This window comes from Dama dama, chromosome X (assembly GCF_033118175.1).
Source record: "Dama dama isolate Ldn47 chromosome X, ASM3311817v1, whole genome shotgun sequence".
Classification (NCBI taxonomy): Eukaryota; Metazoa; Chordata; class Mammalia; order Artiodactyla; family Cervidae; genus Dama; species Dama dama.
Genome location: NC_083714.1, coordinates 146,527,431 through 146,546,586, shown reverse-complemented (window position 1 = coordinate 146,546,586; position 19,156 = coordinate 146,527,431). Strand labels below are relative to the sequence as shown.

General features: G+C 42.7%; 1 pseudogene; it reads left to right on the top strand.

The window, feature by feature from the left end:
• Window positions 1-8,449: 8,449 nt before the first annotated feature.
• LOC133051979 (transcriptional adapter 3-like) lies at window positions 8,450-9,799 on the top strand (annotated as a pseudogene).
• Window positions 9,800-19,156: the final 9,357 nt, after the last annotated feature.

Here is a 19,156-nt window from a genome sequence, read left to right as displayed (position 1 = left end):
ACATACTTAAAGTGATGAAAGAGAAAAACCTACAACCCAGATTACTGTACCCAGCAAGAATCTCATTCAAATATGAAGGAGAAATCAAAGCTCTTCAGACAAGCAAAAGCTGAGATAATTCAGCACCACCAAACCAGCTATTCAACAAATGCTAAGAATCTTCTTGAGACAGGAAATACAGAAACGGTGTATAAACTTGCACCCAAAACAACAAAGTAAACGGCAATGGGATCATACCATGGTATGAGATACCATGTGTGTGATGTCAGATATAATTGTTGTTTTCTCATACAGACAGTGTGGGTGATGTCATATAAAGTGGATATGATGTCATAACATGGTGTAATGTCATAGATCTAGTGGCTGTGATGTCACATGTATAGTGGATGTGATGTCATATATAGTGGGTGTAATGTCATGAACACAGTGGATGTGATGTTATAAATACAGTGGAGTGATATCATAAAGAGTGGGTGTGATGCCATATATAGTGCCTAGGATGTCTTACACATACTGGCAGTGATGTATTACATACAATGGGTATGACATGATCAATAGAGTGGGTGTGATGACACAGATACAGTGGATCTGATGTCAGTTATGGTGGGTATAATTTCATCAATACTGTGGTTTGATGTTAAAGAGTGAATGTGATCTCGGGTAGAGTGCACAGGATGTCATATATACACTCAGGGTGATGTCATAGATAGAGTGTGTGTGATTACACAAATAGAATGAGTGTTATGACACAGATACAGAGGATGCAATGTCACATGTATAGAAGATGTGATGTCATATACATTTGTTGTGAATTCATATCTAGTGGCTGTGATGTCATGAATACAGTGGATGTGATGTCATAAATACTGTGGTGTGATGTCATAAAGAGTGGACTTGATATCATATATAGTGCATTTGGAGAAGGAAGTGGCAACCCCCGCCAATGTTCTTGCCTGAAGAATCCCATGGACAGAGGAGCCTGGTGGGCTACAGTCCACAGGATCACAAAGAATCAGGCATGACTGAGCAACAACACACTTACTTACACTTAGAGTGCATATGATGCATACATATACTGGGTGTTATATCATCGATAGAGAGGGTGTGATGAGACAGATACAGTGGATGTGATGTCAGATATAGCTGTTGTGTTCTCATACACAGAGTCTATGATGTCACATAGAGTGGTTATGATGTCATAAACATAGTGGGACTGATGTCATAGTTACAGTGGCTGTCATATTTATGGTTGATGTGATGCCATAATCAGTGGAAGTGATACCATATATAGGGGGATGTGATGTCATGAATAAAGTGGTGTGATGTCACTTATACAGTGGGTGTGATGACACAGATACAGTGGTTGTGATGTCATATATAGTGGGTGTGAGTCATAAATACTATGTTTTGAGGTGGTAAAGATTGAATGTGATGTCATGTATAGTGCATGTGGGGTCATGCATACACCAGACTGATGTCATATATAGAGTGGGTGTGATGTCATCAACAGAATGGGTATGATGACAAAGATACAATGGATTGGTGTCAGATACAGTGGGTGTGATGTCACACATAGTGGCTGTGTTGTCATACTCAAAGTGTGTGAAATGGCACATATAGAGGACATCATGTCCTAAACATAGTGGTTGTGAAGTCATAGATGCAGTGGCTGTGAGGTGACATGTATAGTGGGTGTGATATCATATAATGGACTTGATGTCATATATTGAGGGTGTGATGTCATGAATACAGTGGATACGATACAATGGTTGTTACTGAGCCACGAAAAGATGCCGGGATTCTAAGACTCCAGAGATTAGGCTTGATCGCTCAGAGGTTATGTGTGATAAACTTTTATTAAAGTATAAAGGAGATAGAGAAAGCTTCTGATATAGGCATCAGAAGGGGGCAGAAAGAGTACCCCCTTGCTACTGTTAGCAACGAAGTTATATACTCTCACATTAGTTATTAAAATGAATCAAAAGAATGTCTGGAGGTTTTAAAGACCTCACTAGACCTACTCCCATAATTTACATTTGAAGATAACAGGATTAGTCAGAAGGTTTTTTCAGAGACTGTCCTCAAGCAGCATACATTATTGTTATATAATCCTAAGGAATGTAGAGGGAATGAGGGGGAAAAAAAAGGTCTGTCTTTTCTTCCTCCTTGAGAATTCCAGACCTCTCTCTCTCCTTGGCTCTCCTTGGGGACCCCTGGACTTCTTATCAATCTGCCTAGGAATCAACACTCTCATGATGTCACAAATACAGTGGTGTGATATCATAGAGAATGAATATGATACCATATATAGTGCATATGTTGTCATACATATAGTGGGTGTGATATCAATACAGTGGGTGTGATGACACAGATACAGAGGATGTGATATCAGATATAGTATGTGTGATGTCAGATATAGTTGTGTTCTCATACACAGAGTGTGTATGGTGTCATATATAGAGGATATGATGTTATAAACATCATGGGAGTGATGTCACAGTTACAGTGGCTGTTACATGTATAGTCGATGTGATGTCATAATCAGTGGAAGTGACATCATATACAAGGGTGTGATGTCATGAATAGAGTGGTGTGATGTCATTTATACAGTGGGTGTGATGACACAGATACAGTTGATGTGATGTCAGATATAGTGGATGTGATGCCAGATATAGTGGCTGTGTTGTCACACACACATTGTGTGTGATGTCAGATACAATGAATATGATGTCCTAAAATAGTTGTTGTGATGACACACATATAATGGCTGTGATTCACATGTATAGTGGATGTGATGTCATGAATAGCGTGGATATGAAGTCATACACACAGGAATGATTTCATAAAGAATGGATATTATGTCATATATACTGCATGTGATGTCATATATATGTGGCTGTGATGTCATATATACAGTGGGTATGATATCATCGATTCAGTGGGTGTGATGACAGAGATACAGTAGATGTGATGTTAGATAAAGAGGTTCTGTTCTCATACACATAGTCTGTGTGATGTCATATATAGAGTGGATATGATGCCATAAACATAGTGGGTGTGATGTCACATATAGTGGATGAAATCATAGATACAGTGGATGCAATATCACATATAGTGGATGTTTGGTCATCAATACAGTCTGTGTGATGTCATAGATGTAATTTGTGGGATATCATAGTTTTACTGGTCATGATGTTATATGTAGTGGACAAGATAGCATGTGTTAAAAATAAACTCAAAATGGATTAAAGATCTAAATGTAAGACCAGAAAATATAAAACTCCTAGAGGGGAACATAGGCAAAACACTCTCCGACATAAATCACAGCAAGATCCTCTATGACCCACCTCCCAGAATATTGGAAATAAAAGCAAAACTAAACAAATGGGACCTAATGAAACTTAAAAGCTTTTGCACTACAAAGGAAACTATAAGTAAGGTGAAAAGACAGCCCTCAGATTGGGAGAAAATAATAGCAAATGAAGAAACACACAAAGGATTAATCTCAAAAATATACAAGCAACTCCTGCAGCTCAATTCCAGAAAAATAAATGACCCAATCAAAAAATGGGCCAAAGAACTAAACAGACATTTCTCCAAAGAAGACATACAGATGGCTAACAAACACATGAAAAGATGCTCAACATTGCTCATTATCAGAGAAATGCAAATCAAAACCACAGTGAGGTACCATTACACGCCAGTCAGGATGGCTGCTATCCAAAAGTCTACAAGCAATAAATACTGGAGAGGGTGTGGAGAAAAGGGAACCCTCTTACACTGTTGGTGGGAATGCAAACTAGTACAGCCGCTATGGAAAACAGTGTGGAGATTTCTTAAAAAACTGGAAATAGAAGTGCCATATGACCCAGCAATCCCACTTCTGGGCATACACACTGAGGAAACCAGATCTGAAAGAGACACGTGCACCCCAATGTTCATTGCAGCACTGTTTATAATAGCCAGGACATGGAAGCAACCTAGATGCCCATCAGCAGATGAATGGATAAGGAAGCTGTGGTACATATACACCATGGAATATTCCTCAGCCGTTAAAAAGAATTCATTTGAATCAGTCCTAATGAGATGGATGAAACTGGAGCCCATTATACAGAGTGAAGTAAGCCAGAAAGATAAAGAACTTTACAGCATACTAACACATATATATGGAATTTAGAAAGATGGTAACGATAACCCTATATGCAAAAGAGAAAAAGAGACACAGAAATACAGAACAGACTTTTGAACTCTGTGGGAGAAGGTGAGGGTGGGATATTTCAAAAGAACAGCATGTATACTATCTATGGTGAAACAGATCATCAGCCCAGGTGGCATGCATGAGACAAGTGCTCGGGCCTGGTGCACTGGGAAGACCCAGAGGAATCGGGTGGAGAGGGAGTTGGGAGGGGGGATCGGGATGGGGAATACGTGTAAATCTATGGCTGATTCATATCAATGTATGACAAAACCCACTGAAATGTTGTGAAGTAATTAGCCTCCAACTAATAAAAAAAAATAGCATGGGTTTTGTGTGTGATGTCATATAGAGTGGGAGCGATGTCAAATGTTGTGGGTGTGATGTCACAGATATAGTGGTTGTGTTCACAGATATTGTGGTTTTGAAGTCAAAGACAGACAGGATGTGATGTCAGATATAGTGGGAGTGCTGTCACAAATAGAGTGGGGGTTATGTCTTATTCAGTGGATGTGATGGTATATATAGAATATATGATGTCAAATAGTGGATGTAACATCATAAATACAGTGGGTGTGGTATCATAAATACATTAGGCTGATATCATAAATATACTGGGCTTGATTTCATATGTAGTGGATAAGATATCATATGTTGTATGTGTGATGTCATATAGAGTCAGGGTGATGTCACATGTAGTTGGTATCTTGTGATAAATACAGGGGTGTGATGTCATAGATAGAGTGGAAGTGATATCAGATACAGTGGATATGATGTCACATACAGTTGGTGTGATGCCACTGATAGAGTGGCTGTGATGTCACAGATACAGTGGGTGTGATGGCAGATATAGTGGGTATGATGTCATAAATGCAGTGGGTGTGATGACATAGAGTGTGTGACATCATAGTTATGGTGGGTGCAACATCACAAATATGCTGGGTGTGATGTCCTAATAACAGTGGGTATGACGCCAGAGTTATAGTGGTTGTGATCTCATAGACATTGTGGGTGTGATGTCACATATATAGACAATGTTATGTCATACACATTGGAATTGATGTCACATAGAGTGGATGTGATGTCATTGATGCAGTGGGTTTGATCATAGATATGGTGGGTGTGATGGCACAGATGTAGTGGATGGGAAATATATAGTGAGTGTGATGTTATAAATGTGTGTGATGTCATACAGTGGACGAGATGTCATAAATACTGTGGTTGTGATGTCATCAGTACAGTGTCTGTGATCATAGATATGGTGTGTGTGAAGTAGCCGATAGAGTGGTTGTGATGTCAAATATAGTGGTTGTGTTGTCATAAACATAGTGGGTGTGATGTCATATATAGAGCATATGATGTCATACAAAGAGGGGGTGTGATGACACATAGAGTTGATGTGGTGTCAGATATAGTGTGTGTGATGTCAGATATAATGCTTGTGATGTCATAAACATAGTGGGTGTGATGTTATAGATACAGTGGCTGTGATGTCATATACAATGCATGTGATGTCATTTATAGTGGCCTTTTGTCCTAAATACAGGAGGTGTGATGTCGTAAATACAGCAGTGTGACAACATAAAAAGTGGATGGGATGCCATATATAGTGCATAAGATGTCACCCATACAGTGCGTGTGATATTATCAATACACTGGTTGTGATGACACAGATACACTGGATATGATGTCATATATAGTGGACGTGGTATAAATACAGTGAATGTGATGTCATAAATACAGTTGCTTGATGTCATAAACAGTTGATCTGATGTCATGTATAGTGAAAGTGATGTCATAGGTATGCTGAGTGTGATGTCATATATACAGTGGGTGTGATGTCATTGATACAGTGCATGTGATGTCACATGTATAGTGGTTGTGATGTCATATACAACAGAAGTGTTGCCATATAGTGGCTATTTTGTCATAAATATAGTGGGTTAGATGTGATTAAAACAGTGGGTGTGATATCATAAAAACAGAGGGTGTTATATCGTAGTTCTACTGGGCATGGTTTCATATGCTGTGTATATCATATGTTGTGTGTGTGATGACATATAGAATGGTGTCAGATCCAGTGGGTGTGATGTCAGATCCAGTGGTTTTGTTGTCATAAACACAGGGAGTCTGATGGTATATACAGTGGATATGATGTCATAAATATAGTGTGTGTGACGTCATAGATACGGTGGCTATGATGTCACATGTATATTTGATATGATGTCATATACACAGGGTCTAGACTTTCCTGGTGGCTCAGATGATAAAGCGTTTGCCTACAATGCGGGAGACACGGGTTCAATCCCTGGGTCAGGAAGATCTCCCGGAGGAGGAAATGGCAACCCACTCCAGTGTTCTTGCCTGGAAAATCCCATGGACGGAAGAGCCTGGTAGGCTACAGTCCATGGGGTCTCAAAGATTCGGACGTGACTGACCAAATTCACTTTCTTTCATGTACAGTGGATGTGATGTCACATGTAGTGGATTTGATGTCATGAATACAGTGGATTTCATGTCCTAACTACAGTAGGTGGTGTCATAAACAGTGGATGGGATGTCATATATAGTGCCTAAGATGTCATTCAAGAGTATGATATCATACATTCAGTGGGTGTGACATCGATACAGTTGGCGTGATGACACAGATACAGTGGATGTGATGTCATATATAGTGGGTGTGATGTCATAAATACTGTGTTTTGATGTTGTAAACATTGAATGTGATGTCATGTATAGTGCATGTGGTGTCATGCATACACCAGGCTGATGTCATATGTAGAGTGGGTGTGATGTCATCAACAGAATGGGTATGTGACAAAGATACAATGGATTGATGTCAATACAGTGGGTGTGATGTCACACATAGTGGCTGTGTTGTCATACTCACAGTGTGTGAGATGGCACAAAGAGTGGACATCATGTCCTAAACATAGTGGTAGTGAAGTCATAGATGCAGTGGCTGTGATGTGACATGTATAGTGGGTGTGATATCATATAATGGACTTGATGTCATATACTGAGGGTGTGATGTCCTGAATACAGTGGATGCGATAGAATGGTTGTTGCTGAACCACGAAAAGATGCCGGGATTCTTAGCCTCCAGAGATTAGGCTTGATCACTCAGAGGCTTTGTGTAGTAAAGTTTTATTTAAGTATAAAGGGGATAGAGAAAGCTTCTGATATAGGCATCAGAAGGGGGCAGAAACAGTACCCCGTTGCTACTGTTAGCAACGACGTTACATACTCTCAAATTAGTTATTAAAATGAATCAAAAGAATGTCTGGAGGTTTTAAAACCTCACTAGCCCTATTCCCATAATTTACATTTGAAGATAACAGGATTAGTCAGAAGGTTTTTTCCAGAGACTGTCCTCAAGCAAGATACATTATTGTTATATAATCCTAAGGAATGTAGAGGGAATGAGGGGGAAAAAAAAAATGTCTGTCCTTTCTTCCTCCTTGAGAATTCCAGACCTCTCACTCCTTGGCTGTCCTTGGGGACCCCTGGACTTCTTATCAATCTGCCTAGGAATCGACTCTCTCATGATGTCACAAATACAGTGGTGTGATATCATAGAGAATGAATATGATACCATATATAGTGCATATGTTGTCATACATATAGTGGGTGTGGTATCAATACAGTGGGTGTGATGACACAGATACAGAGGATGCGATATCATATATAGTAGGTGTGATGTCAGATATAGTTGTGTTCTCATACACAGAGTGTGTGTGGTGTCATATATAGAGGATAGGATGTTATAAACATCATGGGAGTGATGTCACAGTTACAGTGGCTGTCACATGTATAGTCGATGTGATGTCATAATCAGTGGAAGTGACATCATATACAAGGGTGTGATGTCATGAATAGAGTGGTTTGATATCATTTCTACAGTGGGTGTGATGACACAGATACAGTCGATGTGATGTCAGATATAGTGGATGTGATGCCAGATATAGTGGCTGTGTTGTCATACACACATTGTGTGTGATGTCAGATATAATGAATATGATGTCCTAAAATAGTTGTTGTGATGACACACATATAATGGCTGTGATTCACATGTATAGTGGATGTGATGTCATGAACAGCGTGGATATGAAGTCATAAACACAGGAATGATTTCATAAAGAATGGATTGTATGGCCCCTCCCATGGCCTCGGGGCCGCTGGAGGCAGCAAGGAGGAGGCACTGAACTGAGCTCTTGGCTGGCATCAACTCTAAATCCTCAGACCATCCCAGGGCGGGTCCCCTGTCCTGAGGCATGAGTGAGCTGAAGGACTGCCCCTTGCAGTTCCACGACTTCAAGTCTGTGGACAACCTGAAGGTCTGTCCCCACTACACGGCGGTTTGGTGTGCTCTGAGGATGACGGCATCGGCATCGAGGAGCTGGACACCCTGCAGCTGGAGCTTGAGACCCTGCTCTCCTCTGCCAGCCGGCGCCTGCGGGTGCTTGATGCTGAAACCCAGATCCTCACTGACTGGCAGGATAAGAAAGGTGACCGACGATTCCTGAAGCTGGGTCGAGACCATGAGCTTGGAGCTCCCCCCAAACATGGGAAGCCCAAGAAGCAGAAACTGTAAGGGAACGTGGAACATGGGCCTGGCCCTGGCCCTGGGCGACCCAAATCCAAAAACCTTCAGCCCAAGATCCAGGAATATGAATTCACTGATGACCCAATTGATGTGCCACGTATCCCCAAGAATGACGCCCCCAACAGATTCTGGGCTTCGGTGGAGCCATACTGTGCTGATATCACCAGTGAGGAAGTGCGCACGCTAGAGGAGCTGCTGAAACCCCCAGAAGATGAGGCTGAACATTACAAGATTCCGCCCCTGGGGAAGCACTACTCCCAGTGCTGGGCACAGGAGGACCTGCTGGAGGAGCAGAAGGACGGGCCCAGGAAGCAGCCGTGGCTGACAAGAAGAAAGGCCTCATGGGGCCCCTGACCGAACTGGACACTAAAGATGTGGATGCCCTGCTGAAGAAGTCCGAGGCCCAGCATGAGCAGCCAGAAGATGGGTGTCCCTTTGGTGCCCTGACACAGCGCCTGCTGCAGGCCTTGGTGGAGGAAAATATTATTTCCCCCATGGAGGACTCTCCTATTCCAGACATGTCTGGGAAAGAATTGGGGGCGGATGGGGCAAGCACCTCTCCCCGCAATCAGAACAAGCCCTTCAGCGTGCCACATACTAAGTCCTTGGAGAGCCGAATCAAGGAGGAGCTGATCGCTCAGGGTCTGCTGGAATCTGAGGACCACCCCGTAGAGGACTCGGAGGACGAGGTTCTGGCAGAGCTGCGCAAGCGGCAGGCTGAGCTGAAGGCGCTCAGTGCCCACAATCGCACCAAGAACCATGACCTGCTGAGGCTGGCGAAGGAGGAAGTGAGCGGGCAGGAGCTGAGGCAGCGGGTCCGCATGGCAGACAATGAGGTCATGGATGCCTTCCGCAAGATCATGGCTGCCCAGCAGAAGAAACGGACCCCCACAAAGAAGGAGAAAGACCAAGCTTGGAAGACTCTGAAGGAGCATGAGAGCATCCTGAAGCTGCTGGACGGGTAGCTGTCACCCCTGCTCAGGCTGCCTTCCCCCGGCCTGGGAAGGGGAGGCACACTTCCTTTGGGCTTCCAGAAGCTTCAGCCTGTGGCTGCCTAGCTAATGTCAAATGGCAGCAGTCTCTAGGGGCTGGGCCCTTCCCTGACATCTTCTGGCCTAACTCTATACAGCCAGAACATGAGAGGCCCTGCTGGGCTGGCCTGGGGCCCAGTCTCTGCTTGGTCCCCTAAATGAGAGGGGGGCTTCATTTCTGGGTCATCCTCACCCACTCCCCTCTCCACCCCTTTCACCCTCAAGGACTTATCCCTTGTGGTTTTGTAAGGTGCAGACTTAAGAACAAAGAGACTGAAACATGGTTTTTAAAAAAAAATAAAAAAGAATGGATGGTATGTCATATATACTGCATGTGATGTCATATATATGTGGCTGTGATGTCATATATACAGTGGGTATGATATCATCGATTCAGTGGGTGTGATGACAGAGATACAGTAGATGTGATGTTAGATAAAGAGGTTCTGTTCTCATACACATAGTCTGTGTGATGTCATATATAGAGTGGATATGATGCCATAAACATAGTGGGTGTGATGTCACATATAGTGGATGAAATCATAGATACAGTGGATGCAATATCACATATAGTGGATGTTTGGTCATCAATACAGTCTGTGTGATGTCATAGATATAATTTGTGGGATATCATAGTTTTACTGGTCATGATGTTATATGTAGTGGATAAGATAGCATGTGTTAAAAATAAACTCAAAATGGATTAAAGATCTAAATGTAAGACCAGAAACTATAAAACTCCTAGAGGAGAACATAGGCAAAACACTCTCCAACATAAATCGCAGCAAGATCCTCTATGAGCCGCCTCCCAGAATATTGGAAATAAAAGCAAAACTAAACAAATGGGACCTAATGAAACTTAAAAGCTTTTGCACTACAAAGGAAACTATAAGTAAGGTGAAAAGACAGCCCTCAGATTGGGAGAAAATAATAGCAAATGAAGAAACACACAAAGGATTAATCTCAAAAATATATAAGCAACTCCTGCAGCTCAATTCCAGAAAAATAAATGACCCAATCAAAAAATGGGCCAAAGAACTAAATAGACATTTCTCCAAAGAAGACATACAGATGGCTAACAAACACATGAAAAGATGCTCAACATCACTCATTATCAGAGAAATGCAAATCAAAACCACAATGAGGTACCATTACACGCCAGTCAGGATGGCTGCTATCTAAAAGTCTACAAGCAATAAATGCTGGAGAGGGTGTGGAGAAAAGGGAACCCTCTTACACTGTTGGTGGGAATGCAAACTAGTACAGCCGCTATGGAAAACAGTGTGGAGATTTCTTAAAAAACTGGAAATAGAACTGCCAGCAATCCCACGTCTGGGCATACACACTGAGGAAACCAGATCTGAAAGAGACACGTGCACCCCAATGTTCATTGCAGCACTGTTTATAATAGCCAGGACATGGAAGCAACCTAGATGCCCATCAGCAGATGAATGGATAAGGAAGCTGTGGTACATATACACCATGGAATATTCCTCAGCCATTAAAAAGAATTCATTTGAATCAGTCCTAATGAGATGGGTGAAACTGGAGCCCATTATACAGAGTGAAGTAAGCCAGAAAGATAAAGAACATTACAGCATACTAACACATATATATGGAATTTAGAAAGATGGTAACGATAACCCTACATGCAAACCAGAAAAAAAGACACAGAAATACAGAACAGACTTTTGAACTCTGTGGGAGAAGGTGAGGGTGGGATGTTTCAAAAAAAACAGCATGTATACTATCTATGGTGAATCAGATCACCAGCCCAGGTGGGATGCATGAGACAAGTGCTTGGGCCTGGTGCACTGGGAAGACCCAGAGGAATTGGGTGGAGAGGGAGGTGGGAAGGGGGATCGGGATGGGGAATACGTGTAAATCTATGGCTGATTCATATCAATGTATGACAAAACCCACTGAAATGTTGTGAATTAGCCTCCTACTAATAAAAAAATAGCATGTGTTTTGTGTGTGATGTCATATAGAGTGGGAGCGATGTCAAATGTTGTGGGTGTGATGTCACAAATAGAGTGGGTGTGATGTCACAGATATAGTGGTTGTGTTCCTAGATATTGTGGTTTTGAAGTCAAAGACAGACAGGATGTGATGTCAGATATAGTGGGAGTGCTGTCACAAAAAGAGTGGGGGTTATGTCTTATACAGTGGATGTGATGGTATATATAGAATATATGATGTCAAATAGTGGATGTGACATCATAAATACAGTGGGTGTGGTATCATAAATACATTAGGCTGATATCATAAATATACTGGGATTGATTTCATATGTAGTGGATAAGATATCATATGTTGTATGTGTGATGTCATATAGAGTCAGTGTGATGTCACATGTCATTGGTGTCTTGTGATAAATACAGGGGTGTGATGTCATAGATAGAGTGGAAGTGATATCAGATACAGTGGATATGATGTCACATACAGTGGGTGAGATGCCATTGATAGAGTGGCTATGATGTCACAGATACAGTGGGTGTGATGGCAGATATAGTGGGTATGATGTCATAAATGCAGTGGGTGTGATGACATAGAGTGTGTGACATCATAGTTATGGTGGGTGCAACACCACAAATATGCTGGGTGTGATGTCCTAAAAACAGTGGGTATGACGCCATAGTTATAGTGGTTGTGATCTCATAGACACGGTGGGTGTGATGTCACATATATAGACAATGTTATGTCATACACATTGGAATTGATGTCACATAGAGTGGATGTGATGTCATTGATGCAGTGGGTTTGATCATAGATATGGTGGGTGTGATGGCACAGATGTAGTGGATGGGAAATATATAGTGAGTGTGATGTTATAAATGTGTGTGATGTCATACAGTGGACGAGATGTCATAAACAGTGTGGTTGTGATGTCATCAGTGCAGTATCTGTGATCATAGTTATGGTGTGTGTGAAGTAGCAGATAGAGTTGATGTGATGTCAAATATAATGGTTGTGTTGTCATAAAAATAGTGGGTGTGATGTCATCTATAGGGCATATGATGTCATACAAAGAGTGGGTGTGAGGACACATAGAGTTGATGTGGTGTCAGATATAGTCTGTGTGATGTCAGATATAATGGTTGTGATGTCATAAACATAGTGGGTGTGATGTTAGAGATACATTGGCTGTGATGTCATATACAATGCATGGGATGTCATTTATAGTGGCCTTTTGTCCTAAATACAGGAGGTGTGATGTCATAAATACAGCAGTGTGACAACATAAAAAGTGGATGGGATGCCATATATAGTGCATTAGATGTCACCCATACAGTGCGTGTGATATTATCAATACACTGGGTGTGATGACACAGATACACTGGATATGATGTCATATATAGTGGACGTGGTATAAATACAGTGAATGTGATGTCATAAATAAAGTTGCTTGATGTCATAAACAGTTGATGTGATGTCATGTATAGTGAAAGTGATGTCATAGGTATGCTGAGTGTGATGTCATATATACAGTGGGTGTGATGTCATTGATACAGTGCATGTGATGTCACATGTATAGTGGTTGTGATGTCATATACAACGGAAGTGTTGCCATATAGTGGCTATTTCATCATAAATATAGTGGGTTAGATGTGATTAAAACAGTGGGTGTGATATCATAAATACAGAGGGTGTTATATCATAGTTCTACTGGGCATGGTTTCATACGCTGTGTATATCATATGTTGTGTGTGTGATGACATATAGAATGGTGTCAGATCCAGTGGGTGTGATGTCAGATCCAGTGGTTTTGTTGTCATAAACACAGGGAGTCTGATGGTATATACAGTGGATATGATGTCATAAATATAGTGTGTGTGATGTCATAGATACGGTGGCTATGATGTCACATGTATATTTGATATGATGTCATAAACACAGGGTCTAGACTTTCCTGGTGGCTCAGATGATAAAGCGTTTGCCTACATTGCGGGAGACACGGGTTCAATCCCTGGGTCAGGAAGATCTCCCGGAGGAGGAAATGGCAACCCACTCCAGTGTTCTTGCCTGGAAAATCCCATGGACGGAAGAGCCTGGTAGGCTACAGTCCATGGGGTCTCAAAGATTCGGACGTGACTGACCAAATTCACTTTCTTTCATGTATAGTGGATGTGATGTCACATGTAGTGGATTTGATGTCATGAATACAGTGGATATGTTGTCCTAACTACAGTAGTTTGGTGTCATAAAGAGTGGATGTGATGTCATATATACTGCCTATGATGTCATACAAGAGTGGGTGTGATGTCATACATACAGTGGGTGTGACATCGATACAGTTGGCATGATGACACAGATACAGTGGATGTGATGTCATATATAGTGGGTGTGATGTCATAAATACTGTGTTTTGATGTAGTCAAGATTGAATGTGATGTCATGTATAGTGCATGTGGTGTCATGCATACACCAGACTGATGTCATACGTAGAGTGGTGTGATGTCATTTATACAGTGGGTGTGATGACACAGATACAGTCGATGTGATGGCAGATATAGTGGATGTGATGCCAGATATAGTGGCTGTGTTGTCATACACACATTGTGTGTGATGTCAGATATAATGAATATGATGTCCTAAAATAGTGGTTGTGATGACACATATATAATGGCTGTGATTCACATGTATAGTGGATGTGATGTCATGAATAGCGTGGATATGAAGTCATAAACACAGGAATGATTTCATAAAGGATGGAAGGTATGTCATATATAATGCATATGATGTCATAAATATGTGGCTGTGGTGTCATATGTACAGTGGGTATGATATCATCGATTCAGTGGGTGTGATGACAGAGATACAGTAGATGTGATGTTAGATAAAGAGCTTCTGTTCTCATACACATAGTGTGTGTGATGTCATATATAGTGGTTAAGATGCCATAAACATAGTGGGTGTGATGTCACATACAGTGGATGAAATCATAGATACAGTGGATGCAAAATCACATATAGTGGATGTTTTTGTCATCAATACAGTCTGTGTGATATCATAGATATAATTTGTGGGATATCATAGTTTTACTGGTCATGATGTGATATGTAGTGGATAAGATAGCATGTGTTTTGTGTGTGATGTCATATAGAGTGGGAGCGATGTCAAATGTTGTGGGTGTGATATCACAAATAGAGTGGGTGTGATGTCACAGATATAGTGGTTGTGTTCCTAGATATTGTGGTTTTGAAGTCAAAGACAGACAGGATGTGATGTCAGACATAGTGGGAATGCTGTCACAAAAAGAGTGGGGGTTATGTCTTATTCATTGGATATGATGGTATATATTAGAATATATGATGTCAAATAGTGGATGTGACATCATAAATACAGTGGGTGTGGTATAATAAATACATTAGGCTGATATCATAAATATACTGGGCTTGATTTCATATGTAGTGGATAAGATATCATATGTTGTATGTGTGATGTCATATTGAGTCAGTGTGATGTCACATGTAGTTGGTGTCTTGTGATAAAATACAGGGGTGTGATGTCATAGATAGAGTGGAAGTGATATCAGATACAGCGGATATGATGTCACATACAGTGGGTGTGATGCCATTGATAGAGTGGCTGTGATGTCACATGTATACTGGCTGTGATGTCATATACAATGCATGTGATGTCATTTATAGTGGCCTTTTGTCCTAAATACAGGAGGGGTGATGTCATAAATACAGCGGTGTGACAACATAAAAAGTGGATGTGATGCCATATATAGTGCATAAGATGTCACCCATACAGTGGGTGTGATATTATCAATACACTGGGTATGATGACACAGATACACTGGACATGATGTCATATATAGTGGACGTGGTATAAATACAGTGAATGTGATGTCATAAATACAGTTGCTTGATGTCATAAACAGTTGATCTGATGTCATGTATAGTGAAAGTGATGTCATAGGTATGCTGAGTGTGATGTCATATATACAGTGGGTGTGATGTCATTGATACAGTGCATGTGATGTCACATGTATAGTGGTTGTGATGTCATATACAATGGAAGTGTTGCCATATAGTGGCTATTTTGTCATGAATATAGTGGGTTAGATGTGATTAAAACAGTGGGTGTGATATCATAAATACAGAGGGTGTTATATCGTAGTTCTACTGGGCATGGTTTCATACGCTGTGTATATCATATGTTGTGTGTGTGATGACATATAGAATGGTGTCAGATCCAGTGGGTGTGATGTCAGATCCAGTGGTTTTGTTGTCATAAACACAGAGTGTGATGGTATATACAGTGGATACGATGTAATAAATATAGTGTGTGTGATGTCATAGATACGGTGGCTATGATGTCACATGTATATTTGATATGATGTCATAAACACAGTGTCTAGACTTTCCTGGTGGGTCAGATGATAAAGCGTTTGCCTACAATGCGGGAGACTCAGGTTCAATCCCTGGGTCAGGAAGATCTCCCGGAGGAGGAAATGGCAACCCACTCCAGTGTTCTTGCCTGGAAAATCCCATGGACGGAAGAGCCTGGTAGGCTACAGTCCATGGGGTCTCAAAGATTCGGACGTGACTGACCAAATTCACTTTCTTTAATGTACAGTGGATGTGATGTCACATGTAGTGGATGTGAGGTCATGAATACAGTGGATTTGATGTCCTAACTACAGTAGTTTGGTTTCATAAAGAGTGGATGTGGTGTCATATATAGTGCATATGATGTCATACAATAGTGGGTGTGATGTCATACATACAGTGGGTGTGCTATCGATACAGTTGGCGTGACGACGCAGTTATAGTGGATGTGATGTCAGATTCAGTGAGTGTGATGTCACATATAGTGGTTTTGTTGTCATTAACACATTGGGTGTGATATCATATATATGGTTATGATGTCATAAACATAGTGGGACTGATGTCATAGATACAGTGCCTGTGACATCACATGTATAGTTGTTGTGAAGTCATTTACAGTGAATATGATGTCATATGTAGTGGGTGTGATGTCATGAATACAGTGGATGTGATGTCGTAAATACAGTGGTTTGATGTCATAGAGTGCATATGATGTCATACATATAGTGAGTGTGATGTCATACATACAATTTTTGTGATATCATCGATACAGTTGGTGTGATGACACAGTTACAGTGGATGTGGTGTCAGGTATAGTGGGTGTGATGTCATATATAGTGGTTGTGTTGTCATTAACACAGTGTGTGTGATATCAGGTATAGTGGATACGATGTCATAAACATAGTGGGACTGATGTCATAGATACAGTGCCTGTGATATCACATGTATAGTTGATGTGATGTCATATACAGTGGATGTGATGTCATATATAGCGGGTGTGTTGTCATGAATACAGTGGATGAGATGTCATGAATACAGTGGTGTGATGTCATAAAGAGTGGATGTGATGTCCTATAAAGTGCATATGATGTCATCCATATAGTGGGTCTCATGTCATAGATAAAGTGGGTGTGATAGCATCAATACTTTGGGTGTGATGACACAGATACAGTGGATGCAATGTCAGATATAGTGGATTTGCTGTCATACATAGTTGTTGTGTTCTCATAAACACAGTGGGTGTGTGCGATATCATTGATACAGTGGCTATGATGTCACATGTATAGTGGATGTGATGTCTACAAAGAAGAGTTGGTGCACTCACATAAGCATCTGGGAGGCAGGATGTTAGATAACAAAGAGGACAATTAAAGAGGCACCCCTCCCTCATGGCTGAACCGACTGCCTGAGAGCCATGTCCACCAAGTTCACCAAGGCCTTAGCAGTAGTAACTACCCACAAACTGGAAGCAGTATATATTGTGATCAAAGTAACACAGGTCACAGGCTTAAGCATAGGTCTACAACTTGGTAACCAGGGTAATCCTCTCAGTTCTCTTCTACTTACTTTCTACCACTGACAAAGGAAAGGCGCCACTGCTCTGCAGATTGGACCACCCAACCGGTCCATCTCCCTCCTCCACCTCTTGATGAAGACGCTCCCTCCGCATGGAGCCCCGGCGCCCAAAGCAGGCATGTCCGCCCAGGGACCCTTGGGGTTGAAGGTTCCTGCTGTCCTCCCTGTGTGTCCACGGGTCCTGGCCGTGGCCAGCTCTGAAGACCTGCCTCCTGTGTCCAGAGACCACCAGAGCAGCTCGCCAAACAGCCCCTTTGGATCTTTGTGGGCACCCAGCTCCCTTCCTCTCTCCCGCCTCCACCTGCACTACGGTGATGGTACACTGGGGTTCACAGGGCCTGTGTCAGCTGCAGGCCGGTGGGACCACCCAGCTCCTCCAGGCCATTGGGGGTTGGGCAGCAAGAGCCCAGGGCACCCAAGATAGGCGGCCAGGCCCAGTTGTGGTCCTCGCGTGCCTTCTGGCGGCCGTCGTGGGAACTGCCGCTGAGGCTTCTCACGCCCAGGGTAGCCATTTTGAAGTGTGGATGGTCGAATTTCCCGATAAGCACCACAAGGCAAGCTCTTGGCTGCAGAAAATTGCGGAGTGCACAAGCGCACAGGCGCTGGATGTAAAAGCACAACCTCACGGGGCACACACATGCAGGCACATGCAGGACGGCCTCACGCTAGAGAATGTGTCTCCTGGATCAGTAGCGCCTCCACCCTGGTGAATGCACTGTTCACCGAGGTTTCTGGGGGAGCTGCGGACCCAGAATTAGCCTCTGGGCAGGAAGGGGCCATCTCCGGGCCCTTGTCTGCAGCCACCTTCTCACAGCCCCGCACCCTGCCTCCTACCTGCTCCCAGAACACAGGACTAGTGCGGAGAGTAGGACAGGGAGAGGGGTGCCCGTGACTCTCAGCAGGCCACCCTGCCCTGGACTCAAGGTGGAGGACAGGGCTGCCAGCCTTTCCCCGCCTCTGAGAAAAGGGGGCTGTGGAACTCTTGCTGGCCCACCCTCCTTTCCTTGGACATCACACCACCGCCCCCACCACCCCTGGGTGCCCAGACCTGGGCTGGCTGCCATTGGCCAGCAGGGGTAGACTGATCTCTGGAAGGTGGGCAAACACCCGAGCCCTGAAATCCTGCACCACAATCCTGACAGCGGCCTTTGACCTCATGACACGACCTTTCTGTGGCTGGCTGGTCCTTGGGAAGGCACACATGATCTCTGAACCATCTGGGTGCCTGGAGCCTCCATAGAGCTGCCAGGGATCCTGGAGCCTGGTGTCCTTCCTGCTAAACCTATTCTTCGGACACACCAAATCCACTTGTTCCTGGCGGCTCCCTGAGGTTCCTGGGGCACCAACCAGCCACAGTCCCTGTCTCCCAGCTCCATCCAGCCCAGGGGGCCACACAGACTGTTCT